Source organism: Rattus norvegicus, chromosome 2 (genome assembly GCF_036323735.1).
Source record: "Rattus norvegicus strain BN/NHsdMcwi chromosome 2, GRCr8, whole genome shotgun sequence".
NCBI lineage: Eukaryota > Metazoa > Chordata > Mammalia > Rodentia > Muridae > Rattus > Rattus norvegicus.
Genome location: NC_086020.1, coordinates 212,707,409 through 212,729,365, shown reverse-complemented (window position 1 = coordinate 212,729,365; position 21,957 = coordinate 212,707,409). Strand labels below are relative to the sequence as shown.

At 43.0% G+C, this 21,957-nt stretch overlaps 1 long non-coding RNA gene across 1 annotated transcript in view; it reads left to right on the top strand.

Moving 5' to 3' along the window:
* Positions 1 to 17,173: 17,173 nt before the first annotated feature.
* Positions 17,174 to 21,957, top strand: part of LOC134485959 (uncharacterized) — a 44,431-nt gene continuing 39,647 nt past the window's right edge. The window contains exon 1 of the long non-coding RNA XR_010064414.1: positions 17,174 to 17,893. This is a non-coding gene — a long non-coding RNA (uncharacterized LOC134485959). The remainder of the gene's footprint in view (positions 17,894 to 21,957) is intronic.

Sequence of the window (21,957 nt, the reverse complement as noted above, 5' to 3'; positions counted from 1 at the left end):
GACTAATAGGTCTGGTCTGGAGTTTCTCTCTAGGAAACAGATCAACACTATCAGTCTTGGATGGGTCAGGCCTGCAAGCTTACTTTAGACTTGCTTTACATAGGAAAAGGCTGGCAACTGTAGAGAAATGAATACACAAGCAAGATTCTCCCTGCTTCCAGCTACACCACAAGCAGTTGACAATCTTTTGAGCTCTCAGTAAATGTCCAGTGGGTCACTGAGGGCCAGTTAGGTTATAGCAGAGGGAGGGAAGAAGAGGAGAAGGAAGATGAGAAGAGAGGGCTTAGAAAACAACCAGAGAAAAGTACACAAGGGGCAGTCTTTTTTTTTCCTGAATCTACTTGAAAAAATAGGCCATTGATAGGATCTACGGTTCTTTTATTAAACTTTTGAAAAACTACATCTCTATTTATTTTGTGTATAATGTGCATGTGTGTCTGTGTGCATCTAGAAGTCAGAGGATAACTTATGGGAGTCAGGATTTTTCTACCATGTGGCTTCCAGATATGAAACCTGAGTCAACTTTACTAGCTAAGCATCTTGCTTGCCTAAAATCTGGGGTTCTTTGGTACTCCAAAAACCCAAGATTCTTGGTTTCCATCTCAATTTGGGGCAAAAATTTGGGTAGAAGCAAAACTACAAGATCAGCAGTGGGGTCTTCAACCTAAAGATAGTTTATGGGACTGGAAAGACGGCTTATCTGTTAAGAGCAATTACTGCCCTTCCAGAAGGCTGGAGTAGAGCTCCAGCACATGGTTTGGTGGTTCCTAACTCTGTAGAGCTCCAAATCCAAGAGATCTGATGCCCTCTTCTGACTTCTGAGGGCATACATTTACACACACACACACACACACACACACACACACACACACAAATACAAATTTACAACAGTTTTGGAAGGGAGCCATCTCAGGATATTAAATTACTGCAGTTGTTGCCTCAAAGTACAGGGTAGGGGCCTATCTCCTTTGAAGCTCCCCCCTAAAAAGGATGAAAAGAAAAAGTGAGGAGACAAAGGGTTCTCAAATTGGATTTTGCTCAATTATTTTTCAATAACATTTTCACCCTATTTCTGAGCATTATAAAATATGGGCGTTACCAAACACCTACATAGTGAGTGAGCAGTCTATCTACCACAGCTTGTCCCTCAGATGTTGCTGAGGCCTTTATGGACAGCGAACTGAAGACAGACCCACATTCAGCCACTGCAAGGTCTTTCCCAGTTAGTCTCCCCCCCTTGGAGCAGACTGCTCCATTTCATCTTACTTTGGAATGTGTTTGTATTTTAACATTTGGATATGGATGCTTCTAAATTTCTGGGAATTAAAATGGAGTTTAATTTGTTTTTTTGTTTTTTTCTTTTTAAAATGTTGCTCTTCTGGGAAGATCTAGCTTGGAGGAAATTGGAAAGCAGGCCAACTTCTGAAAGACAAGATAAATATGAACAGGGAGGGAACAAAGTCACAAAGAAACTGAAAGGCAGATTTGTCATGGATTTGGATAATCAATGCTTGGGCACCTGAACGAGACAGTTCAGACAATGGTTTTCCTCAGGTCATGCTCCCATAAAACAAGAGACAAATATCCATTTGGTCAGTGTCATATATATATATATATATGTATATATATATGTATGTATATATGTATATATGTATATATATATATGTATATATGTATATATATGTATATATATTTAATATTGGGTATTTTTGTAGGCAATAAGTAGATAAGAGTTGGACTTTTTCCTCTAGCCTTGTTTTTATCTTCCCAAGTCTTCCTGGGAACAAGGAAGGACTATTCAGTTGTAGCAAATAAACCAGGTAACGTTTTAAATTCTCTTTCATTTTATCTGTAGGATTGCTCTAAAATGGTTGATAGGAGAAAGGAACAGAGGTACAGGCTGGTGAATTGTTTTGCCCCAAGATCACTACTTCGGGGAGCTAGACTGGCAGGAGGAGACTGTTGATGGATCCTTTAAGGTGTAGCTTCTGACAATAAAAGAATTCAAATTCTTTGGCATGAAAGGGTTAAGCAGGTTTGAGACAATCAATACATCTTGGTAACTGTAAATGGTTTGCTGTATTGATTGGTAAATAAACATCATTTCAAGGAATCATTCTGTATACTGATGACATACACAAACATTATTGGACAAAGTTGTCAGGTTATTTAAGATTTGTTTAAATGCGTACACACACACACACACACACACACACACACACACACACACACACACACACGATGACCGGGGGAGCAGACAGACAGACAGACACAGCCAAACACCACATATTTTGAAGAAGCCAAGGACCTCTGCCTCCCTAAAGGAAAAAAAAACTAATAATGCTGTTGTGTGAAAGGTTATTCCTGGGATCCACAACACACACATCTATACCACCCCAGATAGGGAGCCCATGTCAAACCAAAGTAGGGATATCACAAACATCCAACTTGGTGAGCCAATGAGTTTTATTGGGGTTACTTAACAGAAATATGGATGAGGGGTTACTTATAGGAGCAGAAATGACTCAAAAGACACCTGCATCACCAAAGCCCAACACAAAATGGGTGATAGCTCACAAAATCTGGGAACTTTGAGCATACTACACAACAAGCAGCTTGACATGTTAGAGAGTGTCCCTTCTAGATGACTCAGTTGTTCTAAACTTATTCCAGACAGCTGGGCTGGTTTCAGTCAGCATCTTCTTTGCAGCTTGGCTTGTCTCAACAGTTTGACTGGTGTACTTGAGTGACATAGTGAATGTGGTCAGCTTCAGGAACTTCCTGAACCTATTTTTTTGAGTTGTTTACCTTCAAAACAAGTTCCCAGATTTTGTGAGCTATCACCCATTTTGTGTTGGGCTTTGGTGATGCAGGTGTCTTTTGAGTCATTTCTGCTCCTGTAAGTAACCCCTCATTCATACTTCTGTTAAGTAACCCCAATAAAACTCATTGGCTCACCAGGTTGGATGTTTGTGATATCCCTACTTTGGTCTGACATGGGCTTAACTTTTTTTTAAGAGGTTTCCCTGCAGGGTAGAAGGCAGAAATGTTTCAATCTCAGAGGAAAAAGACATACAGCAACATCTACTCTACTGTTCATTTGTAAAATGCAAGAATTGGAAGGATCTTTGAAAGGTTTGCCTAAATCTCTTCTAGAGTGGGGGAAAAACAATAAAACCAGAAAAAGCAAACAAAAAAACCCAAACACCACCACCAGCAGTAGCAACAACAACAAAAAGCAACTAAGCAAGCAACCAAACAAACAAACAAATCCCAGAAGCTCACTGAATCTCCCAAGCTTTCACGGTTAGCACTGGTCTTTTATCATCAAAGGTTAAATCCTTTATCTGGTGTGTGCACCTTCACATATGGTTTTCACCCCATCTTTGGAGGAAATATATACTGAGAGACCTTCTGAGACTCATTAAAGAAATTAACCTAATGGAGGTTGAAGCTGAAGGTGTCTTAATTGGTTATTACGTTTATTAAACTTAACTCTGCTGAAGACCTTCAGGGCATCCTCATATTAAATATTTTAAAGCCATATAAAAACCCCAACTTTAATTACTAAGTATGTGTGCAAGTCTGGAAAGATAGGTTTTCAAATGACTTAGCTGTCAATAAAAAGGTCAGCTCTTCTGGTATTGCAACTTGTTATATCAGGACCCTCAGTGAAAGCAATGAGGGTTGCCTTTGAATCTATTAGATAATGGGATCTGAGGAACCTCTAGAGAAAACTAACCTCTGATACATAGGACAACAAGTAGATGATGATTGCATTGATTAATTTATTCCTGGAAAGAATCACATAGTGACGAGCAACTTGTTTAGCCTGCTAATACAATATGAATGATGGGAAACGGTGTCCCACTTGCTAGCTTCTGTGGTTTTTTTGCTCAAGTCCGCATTTCTCATGGTTTCTTTTGCTCTATGACTACAGCACTCCTTAAAGAGCAGCTGTGAATGTGCTGCAGATGGCTAATCTCCAATAGCATTGGGATTTCTGCACAGATTAGTGGGCAGCTGCTAGAAGTATACAGTGATGTTTACTGGCCTGTCCATCTCATGCCCCTTTGTCTGTGTTATACCCTAGGCCTAGAATGCCACGATCCTCTCCTCCAACTTCTCTGCCTAGCTTCTGTTTCAATGTCATCTCCTCCATGGGGTTTGCTTCCTCCACCCAACCCCAACCCTCCCCGACTCACAAGACGTTCGCAAGTCTTTCTTTGCGCATGCTCCATTGTTTTTAACACATAACCTCCATGGCAACTCCTTTCAGATTATATCCTAAGTCACTATGGTTCTTTCAAAGCAGAACAGAGTCCCATGAAGACAGTGTCTGCCTATCTTTCACCCCTAAGCCGACTGCCTTCAGGAGGCATGACTCACATATTGGGTGAGCATGCCCCGCATATTGGGTGAGCGTGTACCGTTGCTCCTTGGTCTCCTAAAACAACTTTGCTCATAGTTTCTCTTCTCTGCTCTACATTTCTGACTTCATTCCCAGGGTTCACCTCTCCTCTCCTTCCTACTCGGGAGCCCTGAAGGACCTTTTCGCCTGAGGGAGGCTTGACTCCAGGATCTTTCTATTCATCCTGTAGCGAATTTGCTGAGACCGCTCTTTGGGGTTCCTGTTAGGGTTCCAGCTTTGTCTCACGTCGTCTTAGCACCGCCTCCTCCATCCATCCTGGCCACGGCTAGCTACTACACGTCATCATTAGGATTTCCCCTGCACTTTCACAGCCCTTGGCCTTCGCTTAAGTTTGACTCTCAATTGTTTATTCAGTAAACACTGATCACTTCCTATGTGTCCGGCACTGCTTTTGCTCCGTGGCATAAGGGCTCTGTCTTTCCCTTCAGAAACTCCTCTCGTCTAATGTTGCCTCTTTAATTTAATTCTTGCCTCTCCTTCCACCGCTTGGGGTTTGTTACACTTGCAGGTTTTTATATTTCAATTTCACTTGGCATTTTGTTCCCTGGCATTTCATTGTGTTGTTTTCTTTGGGGGTGGGGGATGGTCTGGCCTGCTCCTCCACCAAATAAATAGCAGCCTAGAAGCCGGAAGCTTCTGCAGTGCAGTATTTCCCTCTTAGCCCAGCACAACCCTAACCAGGTAAGTCTTTCACAGTTAAAAAAAAACCAAAAGCCAAAAAACAAAAAACAACTCTTCAATTGAAAAGAATTTCAAGGGACAAGGAAGGTAGAATGGTTGTGCATATGGTGGGAGGGACTTCCGGAGTTTTCAATTATGGCACCTTATTAATGTTTCTCTATCTGGCCACTGTAAGTATTTACGGAGCCAAAGGAATTTGCCGTTAAAAAATAAGAGGAATTTGGTGTTGGGGGTGTAGCTCAGTAGGCTGAATGCTTGCTTAGTCTGCACAAAGCCCCAAGTTTGACCTTTAGTACGCTTGTTTAGTAAACAAGGTGCCATGGTAGACACAGGTACCTCCAACACTTGGGGGTAAAGGCAGAAGGACCAGAAGTTCAGGGCATGCTCAGCTATCTAGCAAGTTTGAGGCTAGCCTGTGATACATGAGGCATTACCTGAAAGGGAAAAAAGAGATTTAATGCTTTGATTGTACCTTTACACATAGCCGAAACTATAAACATGTTTACTTACCATACACAAAAGAAATACAGAAGAATTTTGGCCTGGAGTTAAGGAAATAAAGAATAAAGGTGGAGAAGTTGGGGGAAGGGGCACTAGCAGGAAGGGAGGTCATTTCTAGGAGAGTAAGAATGCCGGGAGCTTACCCCAACTCTTTTATGACAACTTCAAACTCTTACCCAGACAATTTCTGCCCCAGACCTGAGAGAATGATCAGAACGGTCCTTCTCTAGGTGAAGTACACTGCAGTCCACCTTACCTGCCATCCTGTTCCTCAGTCTTGAACTTGTAAGTCTTTACTTCCCTGGACAAGTATTAACTTACTGTTAGGGAAAATCATTCAGTCCTTTCAAGAGCCAAGTGTATCTCTATAGGCAATCAACTTGTTATAACTATTAGCCAAAGAAATGGCCATGATGCTGCTCTTTGAGACATGAAAACAGTGAAACCTCTATGTCTTAGAGTCACACGAATATGTACATGCATCCACGCACAGGCATTTATCAAATACAGGTTTATGTGTATGCACCTTTAAACTCGATAAAACTCCAAAATTCCATAAATCCCTGTGCTGGCCCAACATGACAGCATGATAGGGAAGGAATTGGGGGCCTTTTACTACCATATCTCACTGGGCAAGCCCAAGGCAGGAGGTATGCCGCAGGCTGCTCTTTCTGGGAACAGTCCAGCACTTACAACTGACCCTGAGATCAACAGCGTCAGTGAGATGAGTTACAGGACTTCGTGGCAGAGCCTCACCGAAAGTCAAGAGCATATCAAAGCATTTGTCACTCTGGGGGCAGGAAATAAGCTAGAAGAATTCTGAGAATTGCAATCACACATAATAGTGTTATCATAGGGGATTTCAGAATTCGAGTTATGTACACATAGGCTTCTCTTACTGAATAATTTCCCCTGGCAGGTACTGCTTAGGAGCACTTAAGGAAAAGGGGCTCTGGATAGAATCAGCCGTACTCATGAGCACTCAAGGAAGAGAGGTTCTGGATAGAATCAGCCAGAGACCAAGTCCATAAGGTTGGACAAATGGTATACAGTGTAAACGATAGAATGGATTCCAGCTAGAGAGGTGAAAGTCAATCCTGAACCAGAAGGACAGCTTGGGCGGCATTGCTGTAAGGGATCCCCACCCTGGAATGTGAGAGTGTAGTGCCATCATGGTGGACAATGCAGCCACTGAAGTCTCCACATGGGCATTCTGCGGCCTCGGATTTGCATACCTCTTTGTCTATGGGAGCATGGGGTACCTCTCAGGAGTAGAGAAAGCTATGCTTCTGACCTGATTTCCCACTGCCAGAATGACCCAAGTCCCAGGTGTAGCCCAGTTTAGCCCAGGGCGAGAACCCACATAGCTCTGTAATGTTATCAATACTTCCAGAAGATGGCAGATAAGCAGAATCACAAAGGAGTATAGAAAAAATGTTTCCAGCCAACCATGGTACATACCCATAATCCCAACAGAGACAGGAAAATTGCTGTAAACTTGAGGATAGCTTAAGCTACATGGCAAGTACTAGCCTAGCCAGGGCTGCATATAAAGAACTATCTCAAAACAAACATGGGCAAGGAGGAGGAGGAGGGGGAGGAGGAAGATGAGGAGGAAGAGGGAGAAGAGGAGGAGGAAGAAGAGGACAATGACCAATCAACAAAAATTTCTATAGAATTCTAGCCCCATCATCTAAAAGATTTTACACATATGTCTAGGTAAGCCTAGCACTTCAACTTTTTTTTTTTAAATAAGCAATGAGCTGGGGAGATAGCTCTGTAAGTGTCTGCTGTTTAAGAATGAGAACTTTAATTCCATCCCTAGAACCCAGGTAACAAAATACTACCCTCTTAGAGCTCCACTGCTGGGGAGGCAGAAGCAGATGGATCCCCAAGACTCATTGGCTGGCCCGCCTAGCCAGCTTAGCAAGTTTTCCAATGATTATAGTCCCTGCCTCAGAAGGAGAGGTCTAAGCCTTCACAACAGCATCCGAGGTTATACTCCCGCCCGCAGCATCCGAGGTTATACTCATCTGGCTTACAGACCCACACACAGACACTTGCACATACACTTGCACATATACACATATGAACATACACACATGTATATACATTTTAATATATAATTTTCCACATGGTTTGTTTCTGGGCAGAAATGAAGATGTTTGATCAGATTCAATCTATATGGCATGACATCTAATTCACTTAACTAGATCTAGGGACATGTAAATCACTCATCTAGCCCAGATGAATATTTTTACCTCTGAGAGCATTGCTACCTGTGAGGTTGGAGCCCAGGGTCAGTCCATGTATAGTCTTTGGGTAGTGGCTTAGTCCCTGGAAGCTCTGGTTGGTTGGCATTGTTCTTTATATGGGATCTCAAGCCCCTTCAAGCTCTTTCAATCCTTTCTCAGTTCAGTGGTTTAATGATGGCATTCACCCATGTATTTGCTGTATTCTGGCTGTGACTCTCAGGAGAGATCTACATCCGGTTCCTGTCAACCTGCACTTCTTTGCTTCATCCATCTTATCTAGTTTGGTGGCTGTATATGTATGGGCCACATGTGGGGCAGGCTCTGAATGGGTGTTCCTTCTGCCTCTGTTCTATACTTTAGCCTCCCTATTCCCTGCCAAGGGTATTCTTGTTCCCCTTTTAAAGAAGGAGTGAAGCACCTGCATTTTGGTCATCCTTCTTGAGTTTCATGTGTTCTGTGCACTTAGGGTAATTCGAGCATTTGGGCTAATATCCACTTATCAATGAGTGCATACCTAATGTGTGTTTTTCTATGATTGGGTTACCTCACTCAGGATGATATTTTCCAGTTCCAACCATTTGCCTATGAATTTCATAAAGTCATTGTTTTTGATAGCTGAGTAGTATTCCATTGTGTAGATGTACCACATTTTCTGTATCCATTCCTCTGTTGAAGGGCATCTGGGTTCTTTCCAGCTTCTGGCTGCTATGAACATAGTGGAGCATGTGTCTTTGTTATATGTTGGGGCATCTTTTGGGTATATGCCCAAGAGAGGTATAGCTGGTTCCTCAGGTAGTGCAATGTCCAATTTTCTGAGGAACCTCCAGACTGATTTCCAGAATGGTTGTACCAGTCTGCAATCCCACCAACAATGGAGGAGTGTTCCTCTTTCTCCACATCCTTGCCAGTATCTGCTGTCACCTGAGTTTTTGATCTTAGCCATTCTCACTGGTGTGAGGTGAAATCTCAGGGTTGTTTTGATTTGCATTTCCCTTATGACTAAAGATGTTGAACATTTCTTTAGGTGTTTCTCAGCCATTCGGCACGCTTCAGCTGTGAATTCTTTGTTTAGCTCTGAACCCCATTTTTTAATAGGGTTATTTGTCTCCCTGCGGTCTAACTTCTTGAGTTCTTTGTATATTTTGGATATAAGGCCTCTATCTGTTGTAGGATTGGTAAAGATCTTTTCCCAATCTGTTGGTTGCCGTTTTGTCCTAACCACAGTGTCCTTTGCCTTACAGAAGCTTTGCAGTTTTATGAGATCCCATTTGTCGATTCTTGATCTTAGAGCATAAGCCATTGGTATTTTGTTCAGGAAATTTTCACCAGTGCCCATGTGTTCCAGATGCTTCCCCACTTTTTCTTCTATTAGTTTGAGTGTGTCTGGTTTGATGTGGAGGTCTTGATCCACTTGGACAGTTGTTATTTTTATTGAGTCTCTTTTAATGAAATAGCAAGCACGAATTGCTCTTTACCTCTGTAACCAAGAACAGATCATTAGGTTGCAAGGCTCTCTGGGTATTGTTACTCCTATCTTCAAAGCATTACATAATCACCAACACCTTCCACGCCAGATGACACTGGTAAGATGACCTGGTTGTCATGGACATACGATGCCCAGGATTGTGTGGCTTGAGGAAGCCTGAATGGGTGCCACTCATGTGACTGTATAGTATCTCACTAAAGGCAGATTCTTCATAGGTTAAATGAGAACAAGATTCAGGCTATATTTCAAAGCTTTACCCCAACTGCATAATTACATCTAAGTTATCTGATAACTCACATGGTTACCAAGTATTTGAAAGGACTAGAACAAATTATATCATGAAAAAAATGTTTCAACTCTTTATATATGAAATATCTTTTAATCATTCTAAAAATAAAAATCAACAAAAATAATTAGCATTCCAGTTATTTTTCAATCAATCAACTAAGATGGGATATTACCAGTATCCATATAAATCTGAACTTTATATATTTAAATTCACATATATGTGCTTTTTGCTCTGACATTACTTGGTAGAAAAATAGTATGTGATTTTAAGAAATAAATGAGATGCACGTAGAAAATAGAGCTACAAATGTAGAAAATCAGTGGATATCAGGAAATGATAGCATAAAATTTCAATTGTATTCCTAAACATCCTTAGCGATACCAAGAAATTCTCGTGGTGGGAAATTGTTCTTACTTTTCCCTCTTGCCTGTAGATGAAACTCAAGGCTTGGCACCTTCTGGGCCAGCACTCTACCACGCCATCCTCTGGCTCTGGCCTAGTTTCCAGGGATGCAAAAAGTTTGAAACGTGGGCCCGGGTCCAACTGCTCATGGCTTCATTTGGAAGGCAGACCTCACATAAAAAAATTATCAAACGTGTATCCACTCCAACCTATTTGTTCATCATCTCTCTGATTCTGGCCAAGTGTTGAAAGGCAGAGACAGAATGCAAGCTAATGCTGGAACCATAACTTAGTCAGCTTAGTGGGCCTTCAAAGAAAACATCAAAGACAGAGAGAACTGAATTATTCTTAGTGATTAGTGAGGTTTTTTTCCACAGCAGTTTTTTTTTTTTTTTTTTTTTTTGTACTGAGTATCAGGATCTCTAAATTTTTGTTTTGTTTTGTCTGAGGCAGGGTTTCCTCTGTGTAGCCCTTGATGCCCTAGAACTCGCTCTGTAGGCCAGGCAGGCTATCCTTGAACTCAGGGACCCACCTGCATCTGCCTCCCGAGTGCTGGTACTAAAAAAACTGTGTGCCACTGTTTCCAGATTAGGATTTTTTTTTTTTTGGTTCTTTTTTTTTCGGAGCTGGGGACCGAACCCAGGGCCTTGGGCTTCCTAGGTAAGCACTCTACCACTGAGCTAAATCCCCAGCCCCCAGATTAGGATTTTTAAGTTTAGGATCTTTAATAGAGTGTGTAAGTGTGAATACATGATGCATGTTTGCATGTGTGTGAGTGTGTTGTGTGCTTTAAACCCACGTGTGCACATGTATATTTGAGTGTGTATGTAGAAGCTCTCCACCTTATATTTGAGTCTCTCACTGATCCTGGAGTTTTGGCAAAATCAGCAAGATCGGCAAGATCCCCCCTCCCCCTCCCCATCCCTGTCCCCGTCCCCCAGCATCCGTACATTTCCAATCCTCATACCTTAGATTACAGGCATATGATACTATGCTCAATGTTTTGCACTGATGCAAGTGATGGAAGCTCAGGTCCTCATGCTTGTAGAGCAAGCACTTACACACTGAACCACGTCCCCAGCCATCGATCTGCCAAGAGAATTCATGATTTGAAGCCTCACCTTGGTCTTCAATGCACGCATCGTTGTTAGCGTCTTAAAGATGATAAGAATGGAGAGCCCAGAAGGCTGGTTATGGTAGATGATTTCCTTGTTCACCTTTTGGCCCTCTCCGTGGGGGTCCAGATGTGGTCACCTGAAGTGTAGGCAGAGGTGATGCCTGTGGTTTCTGGGCAGAAGTTTGAAGAGCTGTGGTTGGCTGTGCTTTCTCTCTGCCACCAAAGCAGCAGTATTCAGAGTGGGGGCCTGGAACACAGAGCACGCAGAGAAGAGATACTTATAGTCTGCCATGAATGTGTGATATAAAAGAGGACAAAGACGGAGTATGGTAAGCTACTGACATTTTTAGATTGTTTCTGCAACGAAGCCTATCTTCTCCTGCTTGATACACATGATAAACGGCCAAAAAAAAAAAAAAATTCAATTTTGCCTTCTAGATTTCTAAGCTTTTGGCATTGAATAAAGGTGCTTGGCTCAGTGTAGGCACTCCATAAACATTTGTTGAAGGAAGGAATGCACGGTTGTTGCCCAGAATTGAACATAATATTTCAGATGTGATTTGATCCGCACAAGAGGCACCGGGAATACAAATACTCTTTTACACTGAACATCTGTTAATGGGGGCTTAGAGTGCATTGCTTTTTGACAACCATACTGGTTTCTCTGACAATAATGTCAACAGAATTATTGTCCTCTTAACGTGTACAAAAGCCCTGGGCAGGGGAACGTCATGGTTGATACAAAAATAAAAGATGAAAAATCATTGTTTTCCAGATGTTCATGATTTTATGAGTGAAGGTCAAACACTCAGTCAGCTGCGTCACCAAGTCCATCCTGGAGAGTGTTTTAATGAATGGATAGAGCATGGGACTAGGGTGTCACAGAGTCCAGCCTGAAGAGCATTTTAGTGAATGGGTAGCATATGGGACTAGGAGCCCTGGGCTTCAGTCATTCACTTCACACCCCATAAACCTATGTTGAGTGTCAACAGTGAGTTGCTTGCTCTATTCACTTCCGTAGACTCACATGTACAACACACACACACACACACACACACACACACACACACACACACACACACCTAGATGAGCTCACAAGAGACAGATTGCTAGTGGAATGTTACCAAAAAGAGTAAGAGCCCCGACCAAGTTAAGCTCAGAAAGCTATGGGTTTGTGGATAAAGGACTCAGGAGTCACCCAGAAGAGTCAGGGAAGGGTTTCCTGGGGAAGGGATCTTCCAGATGATTGTTAACAGCAGAGATAAAGAGAGGGAGAAGTGGGGAGGAGTACACAGCTGCCATCACTGTAGACCACAGGAGCTGACGAAACTACAGAAATGAACATCGTTACAGTTTTATAGGCTCAAAGTCTTGTATTAGGATTCCAGCATGGTGGGTTTGGATGAGGGCTCTTTTCCTGGCTCCTAGACAGTTGTTTTCTTATTGCATCCTTACATGATGTGCCTGGCATGTGGGGGAATTCATTTCTCAGAAGGCCGCTCATCACACCAAATTCCTCCACCCTCGTGACCTCATTTCTCCATAATTACCTTGAATGATCTCCAAACATTATCACACTGAGCTTCAGGCCTTCAACAGACAAATTTTGTGAAGACCCAAACATTCATTCCCTAAAAAAAAAAAAAAAAAAACAAAAAACAAAAAAACACAGTTCAAAGATTGATGGAGAAAGAAAGCTGAAAGGTAAAACACGCAGAGCCCAGAAGACTCTTAGACATGCAGTCTGCTCATAGGGATTCCCACTCGCCATAGAATGCCCACACATAGCAGGCAGAGATCCTTATGGCCACATCTGTGCCTTGTTTTCATTCCCCACCCCCATACTTTATCTAGAGATTAACCATTCGGTCAGTTTGAGCCAATAAATATATTGTTTCTGGAAATTTGAAAATGGCAGTGAGGGACACAGACTCTGAGAGTATTTTTAGTTGACCCATATTAACAGGTACCCCACAGAGAGAAGAGCTACCTCAGACAGTGCACAACCAGCACAACATAGACGAAGGACCCTGTCAAGGTCTTCAAGCTTCGGCTGCTGGCATTGCTATCTCTTTCCTACCTCTGAGTCTTGGTGCTTTGTTGTTCAGTTCTTCCTTAACCCCCTTGAACTTCCCCAGTATCTTCCCAATAAAAATGCCCTCACTTCCCTTGAGTTCATCACAGAGAGGTTTTGTTCCTTGCAAACAAAGGCACTTGCACTATTTTGGGGTTTTTATAGGCAACTGACGTCTATGGAATCCACCTTCCAAGCGATGTAGGATTGCTGAGATTTCTGATAAGAGAATTGGTGCAGGGCTCTGGTTTTGGAATCATCATTTTGTTGTTGTTGGGGAGAGGAGCAGATTAGAGACACAACAGGGCTTGGTTAGAAGGCTGTTGTAACATCCCAAGCACAGTATGCTTGGGATGTGCCTGTATCCCAAGCATATCCCACAGTATCCCATAGTATGTGCCTGTAGTCCCAAAAACTTGGGAATCTGAGGCAGGAGGATTTAAAGTTTAAAAGTCTGTCAAAAAATGAATTGAAACAAAACCACCAAAACCAAACAGAGAGGAAGAAATAGAGAGAGGGAGAGAGAGAGAGAGGGAGGGAAGGAGGGAAGGAAGGAAGGAGAGAGAGAGAGAAAGAGAGAGAGAGAGAGAGAGAGAGAGAGAGAAAGAGAGAGAAAGAGAGTATATGAGGGTCAGAGGAATAGAAAGTGAATAAGTTTCAGAACGACTAAGAAGGAAACAGACAACAAAGACTTAATCAGAACCCTTTGATTATTGTTCAAAACCATTGATCAAATAGCAATGCACCTTTAAAGCACTAGAGAGGCAGAAGCAGGTGGATCTCTCTCAATTCAAGGCTAGCCTGGTCCACACAATGAGGTCTCAAACAAAGCAGAATCAAAAACCAAACAAACAAACCAGTCCCTAAGAATTACTACGTTAATAAGACTATTCAGAAAGTTGAGTTTCAGCGACTAGAAAGTGGGAAAAGTTGCCCTTCAATAAAAGAGTAAGGTTTGAAGATAGGATGAAGAGTGCTCAACTTACTGTAGACCGGATTGCATGGGGATGACGGCCAAACATGCAATGAAAAGCCTCATCAATTAGGTACAATGATTTAGAGCTGAGGTATACCATTTGATACTTAGGTCAGTATGCAGGTATATAGGTTGGGCTATGTAATATATGCTAGTGACCACAAGCAGTGATAAGAATACCTCAAGGAGGCAAGAGTGTAAAGGACATCATATAACCAGGGTCTGTCTCAATGATTGACTTCTTGTCTACCACCTGATTCCTTGTGAAAGAAACCTTGTAGGCTTTTCTTTTTGTTAACAAGTGGTCAGGGGTTGGGGATTTAGCTCAGTGGTAGAGCGCTTGCCTAGGAAGCGCAAGGCCCTGGGTTCGGTCCCCAGCTCCTCAGGGGTTGGGGATTTAGCTCAGTGGTAGAGCGCTTGCCTAGGAAGCGCAAGTGGTTTAAAGTTGTACGAGGGGAAGTGGGAAGGATGAAGATGAGGTTAGAGATCTTAGTGGCATCACACCTACAGACATCCATGGCTCTTTATCAGTGTGGGACAAAAGGCAGAGGTGAGCCATTGTAGTCACAGTACTGGGATTTCCCCTCAACAGACATGTAAAAGAACAAGGGGAAAGAGATGGAAAGGCGGATCTCTTGTTTCTAAGTTGCCTGGAGACAGAAATGAAAAGAAAAGGGGTCAAAAAGTAAGTGACATCTGGATGCTCACTGCCTTAGATACAACTCGGAGATTCTCAGTTATAAAAAGGTTGTGCTTAGACGATGGAATTGAGGACTTCAGAGATGGAACCGTTCCAACTGATGGTGAGATAGAGAATGTGATCAAGGCTACAGGCTACTAAAATTAACAAACAACAGGAAAAAATTATGGATGTGTGCGTCTAGGATGCTTGAGCATATTTATAGGCTGATGCAAACAATTCGTCATAGCAGAGGAGTCAACAGGAAACAGATGAAATGCCTGCTAGGATTCTAACTCAGAATGCCATATCCTTTAGAGTTAGAAGTCCACATTAGAATTAGGAGGACAAACTACTTATGATGATGTAGTAACTATATAGGGACTCAATAGAGCATTGTAGAGTGTTCCAGGGTAAGAAAAATTGAGTGATTTCCTTACTTGTGTTTTAAATATTAATTTATTCTTTGACAGTCTTTTTCTCTGTGTGTATATTATACATCATACATATTTACATGTATGCATATACGTGTATCTAAGTAATAATATGACCACACTTATCTCTCCGCCCTTTTTAAACCTCTCCCAAGCCTCACTGGCTCCCCTCCTCCACCAAGTCCCCATCCTCCTTTCCTGTGTCCTTTTGTTTTGTTTTTTTGCTTTGTATTTTGTGACCCACTGAGCTTAACCAGGGCCACCCATGTGGGGGCATGGGTGTGGAGCTATCTGCTGGAACAAAGATAACTCACCAGTGGCTATACCACTGAAAAGGAGTGAATAGCAGGAAAATTTTATAGAACTCAGGAGCTGGCTGTCTTGAGAAGGCAATAACTTGGGTCAAAGAAAACTCAGCCAAACCAAGAAGACATTTCAGGGAAGGTTCCAGAGGCAAATATTATCTCAAACTCCCCTCTGTCTAGATCTGCTGCCGGGAAGGGATGTGAGAGCAGAGAGCAAGGGAGTCAGTTTGTGGGGTTTCTGGAGAAGAGAGAAGGATAAAAAGATGGCATTAGATCGGTAAACCATGAACTCTCCAACTTGATGAGATTGGAGGGTGGGAGGGACAGGCCAGAGAAGGGCAAACTGATAGTGCAGATTTCTAACAAGTGGAGAAGAGTCAAAATTCAAGTCTTACATAAATGGGCAGGACACAAGCACAAGAGGTAAGCTGGACGTGGTGGTGAGTTTTCACCATCCATCACTTGAGAGGCCGTATGCTCAAAGTCCTCCTGGACTACACAGTGGGACCCTGACTCAAACAAACAGACCAACAAACAAAAAGCAGGAAGAAAAGAAAGAAACACATACAATGAGAAGAGAAGATAGAAAGTATGTAACGTTCAGGAATAGCTTCGTGGATTCCATTTTGTACAAAACAAAGAACATCCGTAACTGAAACGGTGGGGATGAAGATAGCGGACTGCTTGCAAACAGTGGGGATAAAGATGGCGGGCTGCCTGCGAATGGTGGGAAAGGTCTGACGTTTCCCCTTGGAGAGCACACACAGAAAGACTACCACCAGTCTCCCGTACCCCCACCACTGTACCCCCCCTCCCGGGTGAGGGATGACCATGAACTCTGAGCAAAATCTATCTGTCCTTTGTGTGATTTTTTTCTCCACTGTTCCTTGGCTATTCACGCTCAAGAAGGGAGAAAGGCGGTTGTGGGTTCACAAACCTCTATAAACTCTTTTTTTTTTTTTTTTTTTGGTTCTTTTTTTCAGAGCTGGGGACCGAACCCAGGGCCTTGCGCTTCCTAGGCAAGTGCTCTACCACTGAGCTAAATCCCCAACCCCACCTCTATAATTCTTATCTCAGGAGATTCATTCCCCTCTTTGGAGGTCTAGAAAGGCATACACGTGGTGCACATACATCCATGCAGACAAAATATACAGGCATAAAGTAAAAATAAATAAATCCTTTTAAAAAGTCAGCTTGACTTTGTCCATCCTCAACTTACATGACCTCAGGCAGAACTATCAGCTGTTCTCCTCCCTGAAGCCTTCTCCCCTCTCCTCTATTCTCAGACACTTTCCTGGGATTTGTATTTATTCATGTTTATAACATTTTACACAAAACAAGGAAACAATTCTTTAAAAATCATCTTTGCTTGTTTGCTTCACCTCAGAGCAATCATAAAAATACCAAAAAGCAATGAAATAAATTTCTGTCCTTATGATTCAGAACCTGTGAAGTGAACTCAGTGTGGTAGTTCATATCTGTCTTCCCTACTTGCATTTGAAAGGCAGAAGTAAAAAGACCATAAACGGGGTTGGGGATTTGGCTCAGTGGTAAAGCGCTTGCCTAGCAAGCACAAGGCCCTGGGTTTGGTCCCCAGCTCCGGAAAAAAAAAAAAAAAAAGACCATAAACATGTTCGAGGCTATCCTGGACTACTGTGCGTTCTGGAGGAGCCTGGTCTACCAGAGAGAGCTTGTTTTGGAAAACCGAAACCAAACATCAGCAGCCAAAACTACGTCGCCATTTGTCACAAGAATAAAAATCTGAGGAAATAGAAAAGTAAGTGCACATCTAATAAATTCATTTATATTGGCTCCCGCAGCTAATCTTATGAAATCCAACTCATAACAAGAAGTCGATGGAAACAAAACAAATACAGCATTTTTAAAAACCTTCGAAAATAATAATAAAGCACAAACACAATGTTTCTAAAACTCAGCCACACCACATCCTCTGCTCCCATTTGGATGTGACACACTGTTTTAAATGGCATTGGGTGGAGGCCCAGCAGGAAGGAAGCATCGGATTTGCTGGAACATATCTTTGTTTGAGCAACAGTTAATGAGAAAGGTCACCATTATGCTTTGCTTTCAAACCCCGGGTCTGTTTTGAAATTAGTTCTGAACATTTCATCACAAATACTGGTTTATAATCGCTGAAGCTCATAATGTTGTAGCATTCATCGTTTTCCCCCCTCCCCAGCGAAGTGACGGGAACAAGATTATTTTCGTGCCACCGTTTGGATCACAGTATGTCACTAGAAGGTAAAATGCCCTTCACTTATGAGCTTTAGAATTCCCGGTTAATTTTAAAAGTGCAACAATAAATTTGGAGGAAATTTAGCTTTCTAATTTCCTCTGTAATTTGGGGGGAAACTTGTTAAGCTCCTTGCCAGTGTTTGAGATGCAAGGGTCTTCAGTTATTGTTTCCCAACATTTATTGCCTTCTTGTGCTGGGTCAAGAACAAGACACTGAGATCCTAAGCCAGACTAACTTTTCTTTTGTGCAAACTGGTAAATTCTATAAACTCCAGAAGCCCTCCTCCCAGGAAGGGCCGAGTTACATCAAGAACAGTAGAAGCAGTTCTAGCAGACATTCCTGGTGCAATTTGGGAAGAGAGAACAGAAATCTATCAAATATCTCAGTTTATATTTTTGGTTTTCCCGGTTGGCCCCGCTGCTGTATTCCCATGTCTGAGGCACGTTCCACTGTGCAAGCTGGAGCTCTCAGAATAAACGTTGGGAAAGGCTGGGTCCACCCTCCAGGGATAAGAGAGCCAGGGGAGGAAGGGGAGGGGGCAAAGGAAAAGGGAAGGGGACGCTGTCTTCCTGTGTTTGGATGACCTTTCCCTGTGTTTATCTGGAGAGACTGGGCAGCCACAGTGTGTTTGGTGTTAGGCTGCCATGCTGCCTAGTTTTATGTGGCCGAAGGACTTTTGTCTTTGCTTAGAAGGAGTGGATTCAGCTCATTGAAAAACATTAACAAAAAAAGCTCACCAGGGTAAGGGCCTAAAAAAAGAAATTGTTTTCTTTAAAAATGTTTTTTGAGAATATCTATTTTTTTAAAAAATGTGTATGGATAATTTTCCCTGCGTACTGTGTACATGCCTAAAGCCCCCAGAAGCCAGATGAGGGTATGCGATTCCCTGGAACTGGAGTCACAGATGATTGTGAGCCCCCATTTGGATGCTGGGAATCGAACCTGGGTCCTCTGTAAGAATGACTGTCCCTAACCACTGAGCCATATTTTCAGCCACAAGAAATCTTTCTAAATGTTCATATTAGTTTGTGTCTAGTCGATTCCCTCAATTCACTAAGATGGTTCTTTGAGCCAACCTGGGTTTCTGCCTTCCAGCTGAGGTCTGACTGGAGTGTCTTCCTTCACCCAGATCTCTCCAGATCCTTTTTAGTTTAATTAAGCCTATTTATCTATTTCTTTAGAGACAGGTCCAGCTACGGAGCTCAGGGTTGACCTTGAACTCAGGATGCGTCTGTCTCTGCCTCCCAATGTTGAGACTACGTGTGTGAGCTATCAGCTAAACCTTCAACTTTCATCATCTATGAATTCCATGAAATAAATGTTTTTTTAGTGAGTGATCGCTTTAGTGAATAAACCCACAGAGTCTTTGCAGGGTGACTCTGGAGTCCTTAAACTGCCTACTTTATCAGTCTGTGCTCTGCGGACGATGTGTTTGGAAGCCTCCCAGCCTTACATTCCTCACAGTGATTCACGTATTTCTTAAGGGCGTGTGAGACCAGGTCCTCTGGTTTCCACCTTTCTCTCAGTTCGCTGGGCCCCATTCAGGCTCAGAGCTACTTCCTAGAGAAGTGATGCCTTAGTCTTCCCACTCTCTTCCACATAAACTAGGTGTCCCAGGTCACCACTCAGGAGACACTTCCTGTTCCCTTCACAGCACTTAACACCGTTTGAACCGTGTTCGATCATAGGCTACTCCATTCTGTGTCTGTTTTCTCCACTAGTTAAAAACTCCTTAAACACGAAGGACCATTTTTAGTTTTTTCAGCAGCATGTGCTGGCATAATTCCTGACGTGGCATAATTCATGACATAGTCATGGGAACCCCTGACAAATGTGTAGATGAGCAGATTGACGAGGAAATTGTACTTTGAGGAAAAACTCAAAGTAGCTGACTGAGTGAGGCTGGGGGCTAAAGGTCAGAGTCCAAAAGCTGCATCGGCCTTAGATACATTCCCAAGGCTGAGATTCTGTAAGGAGGGTAAAGCAGCTTCCGGCTTCAGAAGCTGGCTCGTTCCCTATGTTCCCGGGAATGCCAAACACCTTCCAGTCTGAATGTGTCCCCCACAACAATGTCTTCCACCTGTTTAGTAATAGCATTATCCTTTGTTGCCACCAGGTATCAGGAGGACATTTGATGTCTTTCCCTTTCCTTGCATCATGCAGGGTCATAACACTTCCTTCTGTCTCTGATCCACAGATCTGACGAATCCATTAGTCAGGTCTCTCTTGGCAAGTTACACTCACTCAACCGCAGCGTGCTTAAAACCAAAGCTCAGAAATACCTCACACAGTGTCTCTGGGAAGCTGATGGAGGCAGATGGCTTCAGGCATGTCTAGATCCAGGGACTCAGATGTCACTCAGAGTGGTCACTCTCTTGCCCTCTCCCTACTGAGACTTTAAAGTGGGCGTACCCTTCTCAAAGTACTGGAGAGGACTCTGACCATACCCACATGACCATTCTGTACTCTGTAACTGTTGAAGGACGAGGCATACAGATCTGATTGGTCTCGCATGGTTAGCCTGCGAGTTTCTCAAGGAAGAGAATAATTATGGGCTGGTAGTGTAGTTCAATGGCAACACATGGCTTAGCACGTTTGAGGCCCTAAGTTCAATACCTGGCACTGATAGGAAGAGCAGGGAGGATGAGGATGGGGAGAAGAAAGAAATTGGGGGAGGCCGAGAGGAGGTGTTATGAAGAGCGAAGGCAGAGGAGATAGCTCAGCTGATAAAGCTCTTGGCATGCAAGCGTGAGCACCTGGGTGTGATCCTCAAGATCTATTTTAAAGAGCCAATGTGGTGACACATGCTTGCACTCTCAGCCCTGGGAAAGAAGAAACAGGCAGACCCCTGAAGCTCACTGGCCAGCTTGCCTCATCCCCAGACCAGTGAGAGATCCTGTGTCTGAACACAAGGTAGATGGCATTCTAGTTGTCCTTTGCCCTGCACCTGCACATGCTTGTGCGCACACACCTCCCCCAGCCCCTGCCACACACATACATATGCATGCACATGCACCCCCACACACACAGACACACACACATACATATGCATGCACATGCACGCACACACACGTGTACCTATCATTTTCATAAGCCAACACTTAAAAGAAGAAAAGCTAGAGAAACAGTGTTGCATAAACAATAGGAAATGTTCCTACAGTTGCCTCCTTGTGCCAGATATGGTGGTGACAGGTCGCAGACTTACATGAAGCCGCCGACACGGGGACCGTGGATGGGCTAGAATCAGGTCGCATCAATCTAGACCCTTGTGCTCTATCTGGCCAGCTCTGTGATTTGGACAAGTTAACTTCTCTAACAAAAATTTTGGGTGGAATATTTGATAGAATATGAACCAGGTTTAAATGGGAAAAAAATTCCAAGACAGGCTAAAATACACATGAATATTGAAGACACCCTAAATGAAATAAAGCCATCATAGAAGACACAGACTGTATGACTGTTCTTCTATTAAGTGGCCAAATCCATACAGACAGAAAACCCAACAGTTGCTAGAGGCCAGGCCGTAAAGGAAATGGGGGTCACTGTTTAAGGGGTACAGTTTCAGTTCCCAGAGGTCCAGTTCAGAACAGGAACTGTAATAGCTGGGGACGGTACCTGCAGAGCAATGTGAACCTAGTTGACCCATGAACTACACTCTTAAGAGCATTTGTTTGGGATGGCGAGTTTCTGCTGTCTGTATTTTATCATGATTTTAGAACAGCTAAGAGGCTGGGACATGGATGGTGTGAACCCATGAGTGCTCACAATGCAAAGACCCTTCCTCCTGAAACAGCCCCAAGGGTAGAACACTGTGCTTACAGGCCTGAAGGTTATTACATGCTGCCTAATTTTTTAAATGTTGCTTTGATTACATTAAACTTCTGTTCAATGACTTAAGAGTGTTACAGAACTCTGCTGAAGCGCTTAGATGCTGCTTTGGGTTACATTTCTTTGCTTTTTTTTTTTTTTTTTTTTGGTTCTTTTTTTCGGAGCTGGGGACCGAACCCAGGGCCTTGCGCTTCCTAGGTAAGCGCTCTACCACTGAGCTAAATCCCCAGCCCCATTTCTT